This window comes from Eutrema salsugineum, unplaced genomic scaffold, assembly GCF_000478725.1.
Source record: "Eutrema salsugineum unplaced genomic scaffold, Eutsalg1_0 scaffold_16, whole genome shotgun sequence".
In the NCBI taxonomy this organism is placed as follows: Eukaryota; Viridiplantae; Streptophyta; class Magnoliopsida; order Brassicales; family Brassicaceae; genus Eutrema; species Eutrema salsugineum.
In genome coordinates, this window is record NW_006256858.1 from 4,245,406 (window position 1) to 4,253,238 (window position 7,833).

General features: G+C 36.4%; 1 long non-coding RNA gene across 1 annotated transcript; it reads left to right on the top strand.

The window, feature by feature from the left end:
* Positions 1-801: 801 nt before the first annotated feature.
* LOC18020929 lies at positions 802-4,522 on the top strand. The gene is made up of 6 exons (XR_002900270.1): positions 802-944; positions 1,027-1,263; positions 1,674-1,809; positions 1,941-2,145; positions 2,235-2,763; positions 4,329-4,522. It is a non-coding gene; the product is annotated as an uncharacterized LOC18020929 (long non-coding RNA).
* Positions 4,523-7,833: the final 3,311 nt, after the last annotated feature.

Below are 7,833 nucleotides of genomic sequence, written 5' to 3' on the forward strand. Positions count from 1 at the left end.
CGGCTCTGGATTTATATAATAACGTAAGCTAGGCATCGAGATCCACGGAAATACACATAGACCAACGAATTGATTTACGTGTATATATATATATATATACAAAGAATATCAGCGACCAGAATTAGTTTATACTGTGTAATTAGTGAATTCAATATTGATCGTTAAGGCTGAGATCCCACATTTTGCAATTCTGAATTTATGAGAGACATAATGCACCCACTCCGCCTATATTGATTAACTTTTCCTACTATTTATAGAAATTATATGAAGAACATAAGAACATAACCATTCAAAATGATTAAATTAGTGTCGCCAATTTAAACTAACGTAAACAAACATTAGAGAGTAGAGAGAAACCATGTGTTGCAGACTTGCATCCATCGATCATGTGAGGACAGTGTAAATATATATATAGGCACAACATGTGTGGACCGAATTAATATGCATTATGTGACATCACTAAAATAGTTATCCATACAATTGTGCTCAACCTAGCTAATAAATTTTATTGAAACGTATGTTATAGATAATGTTAACGACCATGAACTATATAGTGGTCGATTTTACAAGTTAGAACTTAATATAGTAATATTTATCGATATAATTTCATTGAAACGTATGTAATTTAATGAAAGCACTAATGTATAATTGTCAAAGTCTTAAAGGTGAATAACATGCACACATTCAATACATGAATAAATGGGTGGGTTCCACCTACTATGTGGGCATCATCGTATGCATGTTAATATATCATCATGTTTGTACGTACAACATCATCGTTATCCATAAGAAGGTCTTAAACGATGATATTAGAGCATCTGCAATGGGGGTTTTAAACGAGTTTTAAGATGGATTCGTTAATATTTTAGATTTAAGCCTAATATCTTTCAATCCGGTTCTTGCAGAAGAGATTTTAGACTCGTCTCTAAATCGGAGTTCATGAGGTACATGTCGCATTCTTATTTGTTGCACTTGGGAAAAGAAAACCCTCTACTGCTTCTCACACTTAGCAAGTTTTTTATCCAGCCAAAATCATTTTCATCACAAAGCTTCTCTTCATTAATTTCGCAACGATTTCGCCCGGACACATTCACCGTTAATCGGAGAACATCTTTGTGTCGGCTTCCATTATGTCTTCAACTCGTCTCTTCGGCTCTCGTGTAATCCGTTTCATCTCCTCTGATTTTTCGTTCAAGACAGTTCTATCATCAAGTTTTATCTCTTTAGTGTTTGACTCGGAATCGAAGACAGAGCTTTGAGAAGGTAAGTAATCGGGTCATTTGCGTTGTTATATTGTATTTTGTTTGAACTGATTTCGTCTGAAATTATGGTAATCAAATTTGGGGAAATTTTTAGGGTTTACAAAATTGGGGAATTTTTAGGGGTTTTCGTATTTGAATCAAATTAGGGGTAATTCAAAAGTTCATTAGCTTTCTGTATGTTTCCGATAATCAAATTAGGGTTCGGGATTAGGGATTTCATCCATATCAAAATTATTGCCAAAATCAGATTAACATATTATCTATTGGTTTTTGATTGTAATTTGATTATTTTGTGGATCATTGTTAAACGGTTTAGATTTTAGATACTTTTAAACTTTTTTGGTTGATAATGAGTTTATTCATATGGTTTACGTAAGTGTTTGACGACATTGAACTGGTTGTTATATGCAGGTTATGCCGATCAGCTACAGCGATATGTCTTCTGAAGAACCAGAGCAGGACTTGGGGTGGGCCTATGCTGATGCTAACTACGACATCCCTGAGAAATGCTTATGTGGCCTCCAGATGAAGCTTGAAGTCTGAACAGGTAATGCCACATGCCGCAAAGACTTCAAGTGTCCTGCTTGGGTGAAAGAAATAATGTTTTCCAGCTTATTGTAATTTTTGTTAGTTTTTGAGAATTTGTGACTCTTTGATAACCATTGCCAATGTATGTAGGGAAGGGGAGAACATATATAGAAGTGTTGGAATGAAGGCGTGAATGAGCAAATCTCTATCCTCCAGTCGCGTCTTCAAGAGCAAAAGGAGATGCTTAAGCGTGACAGGTTTCAAGGATTTAATCCCGCGATTGGAGAACTACAGGAAAAGATCCGAGTGGTTGAAGGTGAAGTGTCAAGGCTGAATGAGCTATGTTTAAGCCAAGGTAATAATTGTTTTTGTGATGAATTTTTGTATTACGACTAATGTGGAAGATATGTTAATGCTAATTGTTATATGTTTTCTCCGTGATAGGAGAACTACAGGATGAGGTCCGAGTGCTTCAAGGTGAAGTGGCCAGGCTGAAGGATATATATGCAAGCCAAGGTGATAGCTTTATGCTACTTTGTTTTCTAATTGTTATTGCTGCGGTTTCTTATATGTTTAAGTAGTATATCGTGAGTTGCAACTACTCCCTATGTATTAAAGACCATTATGTTTGACTAGACCGTTTGAGTATATCGTTTGTATTAAGACTAATATGTTTGACTAGACCGTTTGTATTATGTTAAGATTATTCGCTATTATGAGGCAAAGTTGTCTGGTTAATGATTTTCGAGAATGTATAAGTTGCTTAGTATTTATTGGTGAGAGTTCAAGGTGAAGGTTGGATGGCGGTAAGGTTATTCTTCTTACCTTTTATTTGTTAATACTCGATGCTTGGTTTTGTTTCGGGAATAATGGCTAACACGTACCTTTTTATTTGCGAGGTTATATGGAGTGCAATAAATTCCTTAACATGGAGCGAATGATCGAGTGGGTTCGTTTCAGCCTCAACCACAAGGTTAGTTTGATTCCTAACTACTATTTAGTATCGTAAGGGAAAATGTTAGATGAGTTAAAGTTAGTACTAATGGTTGGTGAAGAGTTAATGTTAGTAGTTCTGGTTGCTTTAAATAAAAAAACTTGTGTGATCAATGCTTGTTTGGTGAAGAGTAATTGCTATCTCTTAAAATAGGTTAAGTAGACTTAAAAACATTAAACAAAACCCCATTAATATCCATCTAAGCGAACAAACATCATACAACCCCTAAAAAACCTCATCCTTTTCAAATCCATTGTTCTCTTATCCCTTTCAAATCCCTTCTTCCCTTAACCTTTTCAAAACAAAACCTCTGTAAACGATCAAAAACTTCTTTCCAAACCCTTCTTTATAAACTGATAAATGGATTCTCCTAATCCATTTAGAACCTCTCAGGGGTTTGTGAATCTACTAACTAGTCAAGAAGAAATCACATATGGTTTTCCACAAACTATAGACCTTGGATCATCAGAACCACCTCGGTTTAGTAGCCAAGGTTCTGATGATCCAAGTGTAATTGTTGAAGACCGAAAGCAAAACAGGCCGTGGACATCAAAGGAGGATGTAGTGCTCATCTCTGCTTGGTTGAACACCAGCAAAGACCCTGTGGTCGGAAATGAGCAGAGGTTAGGGGCTTTTTGGAAGAGGATACAGGCTTACTTCAATGCTAGCCTCCAGCTGAGTGGTTCAGAAGCTAGATCGACCAGTCAGTGCAAAAAACGGTGGGGGAGGCTGAACGATCAGGTGTGCAAGTTTGTGGGTTGTTTCGACGCCGCAGTGAAGGATCAGAGATCCGGCCAAAATGAAAAACGACGTAATGAAGGCAGCAAACGAGATTTTCTTCAATGATTACCAAGTCAAGTTCATGCTTGAACACGCGTGGACAGAGTTGCACCATGACCAGAAATGGTGTTCAAATGCATCAAGTAAAGACAGTGGTAAGTGTAAACGAAGGAAGATGGATAAGTTTTCAGGTCAGTCATCAAGTTGCCAAGAGGAAGTCCCAGCAGAAGATGTATTAGAGGCAGGGCCGGCTGGAGTTAAGGCCGCAAAAGCTGCTAAAGCTAAGAAGGGTGGAACAACCACAACCGCTAGTGACGACGTTGGGAAGGCTCTCTTGCAGCTACAGAGTGTGTGAAAAATCAAGAAACAAGATTTGGAAATGAAAAAGAATCTGTTAAAGCAGAAGATGCTTGAACATCTACTACCAAAACCGAGCCATTGTCTGACATAGATATCGCTCTGAAGACCAAACTAATCAATGAAATATTTTATAATCAGGCCTACCAATTCTGTAATAAGTACTATGTCTTTTATGCTAAGGTTTTAGTTATTTTGTATTAACGTTTAAGAGTTTGTTGGGGATTGTAGTTATATTGTTTTATGCTGATATGGTCGATCATTATGTGTCATTATGGCTTGTTTTTATTAACGTTTAAGAAGATACTTGTTTTACGATCTCTCACATTATAGCTTAATGTTTAAGAGTTTTCTTGTGTATTGTATGTATATTGTCGGCTAAAATTTTTCTTTACTTTCATTTGCAGGTCACAGGTATGCAAGGCACAAAGAGAGGACAATGGCTGATATACATTCACGGGTTTTTGTTGTGGTTCGAATTTGTCGTTGCTCTACTTTGTATTGATATGGTTTTGTGTCACGGATACTTGATTGACCATTGTTGTTTCTCTGCTTTGTAATGTAGACCACATATTTTTTTATCAATACTTGATTAACCATATCCGTTTCTCTGCTTTGTAATGTCCATGAAATGGTCTATATATATGAGTTCATACTTTACCATAAACCAAACTCCATCTCTTCAACTCATCGACGAGTTTACACATCTTTTCGCCATACCAAACTCCATCTCTTCAACTCCATATCTTTTCTTCTAAAATCCATCTCTTTTCTTCTAAACTCCATCTCTTTCTTCTAAACTCTATCTCTTTTGTTCTAAACTCCATCTCTTAAACTCTAACTCTACATCTCTTATTCCTTTAACAGAAACACAACAACATGGCATCTTCATCAAACAATATTTTTGAGACATCCATTGACGACAGTTTTGATGAACTATTCAATCAAACAGTTGACAATATGTTTGACACCGTTTTAGCGAATCAAGCAGCAACAAAGGCAAAGAAGAAACATGCATATATTGAAAGAGAACGAGAAATAGGCCACCAACATTTATGGAATGATTATTTTAGTGAAGATGCAACATATCCTCCTCATATAGTCCCACGCCGTTTCAAAATGAACAAGTCGCTGTTCATGCATATCGTTGATCAGCTCTCCCAAGAAGTTGTTTTCTTCAAAAAAAAAAAAGAGATGCTACTGGCAGGTTCGGTCTCTCTGCAATACAGAAATGTACGACATCAATTCGTATTTTGGCGTATGGTTGTGCTTCTGATGTAGTTGATGAATACCTCCGCCTCGGTGAAACCACTGCACTTAGGTGCTTGGAAAATTTTGTTCAAGGAATCATCAATGTATTCGGGGAAGAATACCTAAGAAGACCCACCCCAGACGATCTACAACGACTACTTGATATTGGAGAGATACGCGGATTTCTTGGGATGATAGGAAGCATCGATTGTATGCATTAGGAGTGGAAAATTGCCCTACCGCATGGAAGGGACAATATACACGTGGTTCAGGAAAACCGACAATTGTGTTAGGCTGTAGCATCTCAGGATCTTTGGATATGACATGCGTTTTTTGGACCTCCAGGTACATTAAACGATATCAATGTTCTCGATCGCTCACCTGTTTTCGATGATATTTTACAAGGTCGAGCACCAAAAGTTTCTTACTGGGTCAACAGACATCAATACCGTTTGCCGTACTACCTCACAGACGGTATTTATCCAGAGTGGGCAACTTTTGTCCAATCAATTCCACTGCTACAAGGTGATAAGGCAAAATTATTTGCTACATGTCAAGAATCCGTCCAAAAAGATGTTGAACGAGCTTTTGGAGTCTTGCAAGCACGTTTTGCAATTATAAAAAAACCTGCTGTTTTTTAGGATAAGGAAAAGATTGGCAAGATAATGAGAGCATGTATCATATTACACAATATGATTGTCGAAAACGAAAGAGAGGCGTCTACTCAATTCGATACAAGAACTTTCGAGCAAGGACAAGGAAACGGAACTTCAGAGGTGGATAAGACGTATTTTACAAATATGCCTACAAATCTCAACATTTTGCTCAGCAAAAAAAAATGAAGTTCGCGATAAAAAAAATACATGAGCAACTAAAAGATGATTTAGTTGCACATATTTGGCAAAAATTTGACAATTCTCAAGGTCAAAACTAAGCATTTTTATTATATAATTTCATTTTCAAAATTCTGTATGTTTTTATTTTTATGTAATGCAAAATAAAATTGTTTTCATAAAAACTTATATGTTTACAATTACTTATATAAATAATTATTATGCAAAAATCGAGTTAAAATAAAATAAAATTTATTACTAAGAACCTTATATGAGGTTTACTATTGTAGGTATGAAATTATGAGAGATTCTAATTTTTGTAAGGAGCAAAATTTTAAAACTATTATATTAATTTAGAACCCCAAAATTTTAATACTATTATATTAATTTTAATTCTCAGGACGCTATAAATAGGTCTCTCCTCTGGTCGTTTTAGCTCACCAACTCAATCTTTTTTTTTTAGACATTCAACTTCTAATAATCAGTCAGAAGAAAAACAATATGATTAAAGAGTTGCTCTTGATATTTCTCTTTATGGCTCTCATCCTCCAGATTTGCTGTGGATTCGAATACAATGAAAGTGAGGAGCCACTACGGCGTCGGCAATGAAAGCGACATGAACCAGACCGGTTCATGTAGTGGGCATTCTTCCTGAATATCTTCCTGAACCGGTTTCAACCGGTTCGAGATATTTAGGAGGAATGCCCATTACATCCGCGAAAGCAACAAGATGGGGAAACCCTTCACGCTGAGACTGAACAAGTTTGCTAATTTGACGACATCTGAGTTCATCCAAGAATGCAACGTGGATGATGGCCAGATAAAAGCCACCTCCAGTGATCCGGAGAATAAGGTCCAGCCACCTGTTTTGCTTGATTGTCGACAAAAAGACGCTGTCACCAACGTCAAAAATCAAGGCATATGTGGTGAGTGTTTAAAAATTGATAGTTTTATCATAGTAAAGTTGATTAATCTCCCTAGCTAAGAAGATTTCTCTCAATTCCGAAGTCCGGTTTGCTTTAAAATGAAAAAGAGTAATCTTTTTGTTTTAAAAAGTCAAGGAATATTTTTTTTTTTAATTGTTATGATTTATTTTGCTTGGGGAGTTTTTGGTATGGATTGATGGAAGATAAGAGTACTTTTAGGTTACTACTATTACAACACACTAAGTCATTTGCTTAAAACAAAAAGAGAGTAAATGACTTATGAAATTAAATGATATTTGATGATGGGTCGAAGAGTAAAACTGAATCTTTCTTGAATCTAATATTTCTGCAAATTCCTGATCCATTTGTAGGAAGTTGCTGGGCTTTTGCAGCTGCTGCAAATGTCGAGGGCATTAATTTTATAAGGACAAACACATTGCTTAACCTGTCCACACAACAGCTTGTCGATTGCGATGCATCGAGTAAAGGTTGTTTATATGGTTACAGGAGGCGTGCACTAGAGTTCATAAAGCTTCCTCGTCGTTCCGTTTTACTAGTCCAACAGTGTTGGACTCCTAAAACGGAACGACGAGGAAGCTTTACTTACAGCTGTGGCAACCCAACCGGTAACAATCGGAATCGATGCAAGACATGAAGATTTCCTTTTTTATTCTGGGGTACTAACCGGAAAATTTTACATCAATCGTTATCTGAATTTTTATACTTCAGTTTCTTTTTTTTTATAATAATATATCTATCTAACATGTTTTGTAGGGTACTCTTACCACTGAAAATAAAAACTGTGGAAAAAAAACTGAGTCACGCATGACAATTGTCGGGTATGGAACAGAGTCGGACGAGAGTAAAAGAAAATTCTGGATTGTTAAAAACTCTTACGGTGG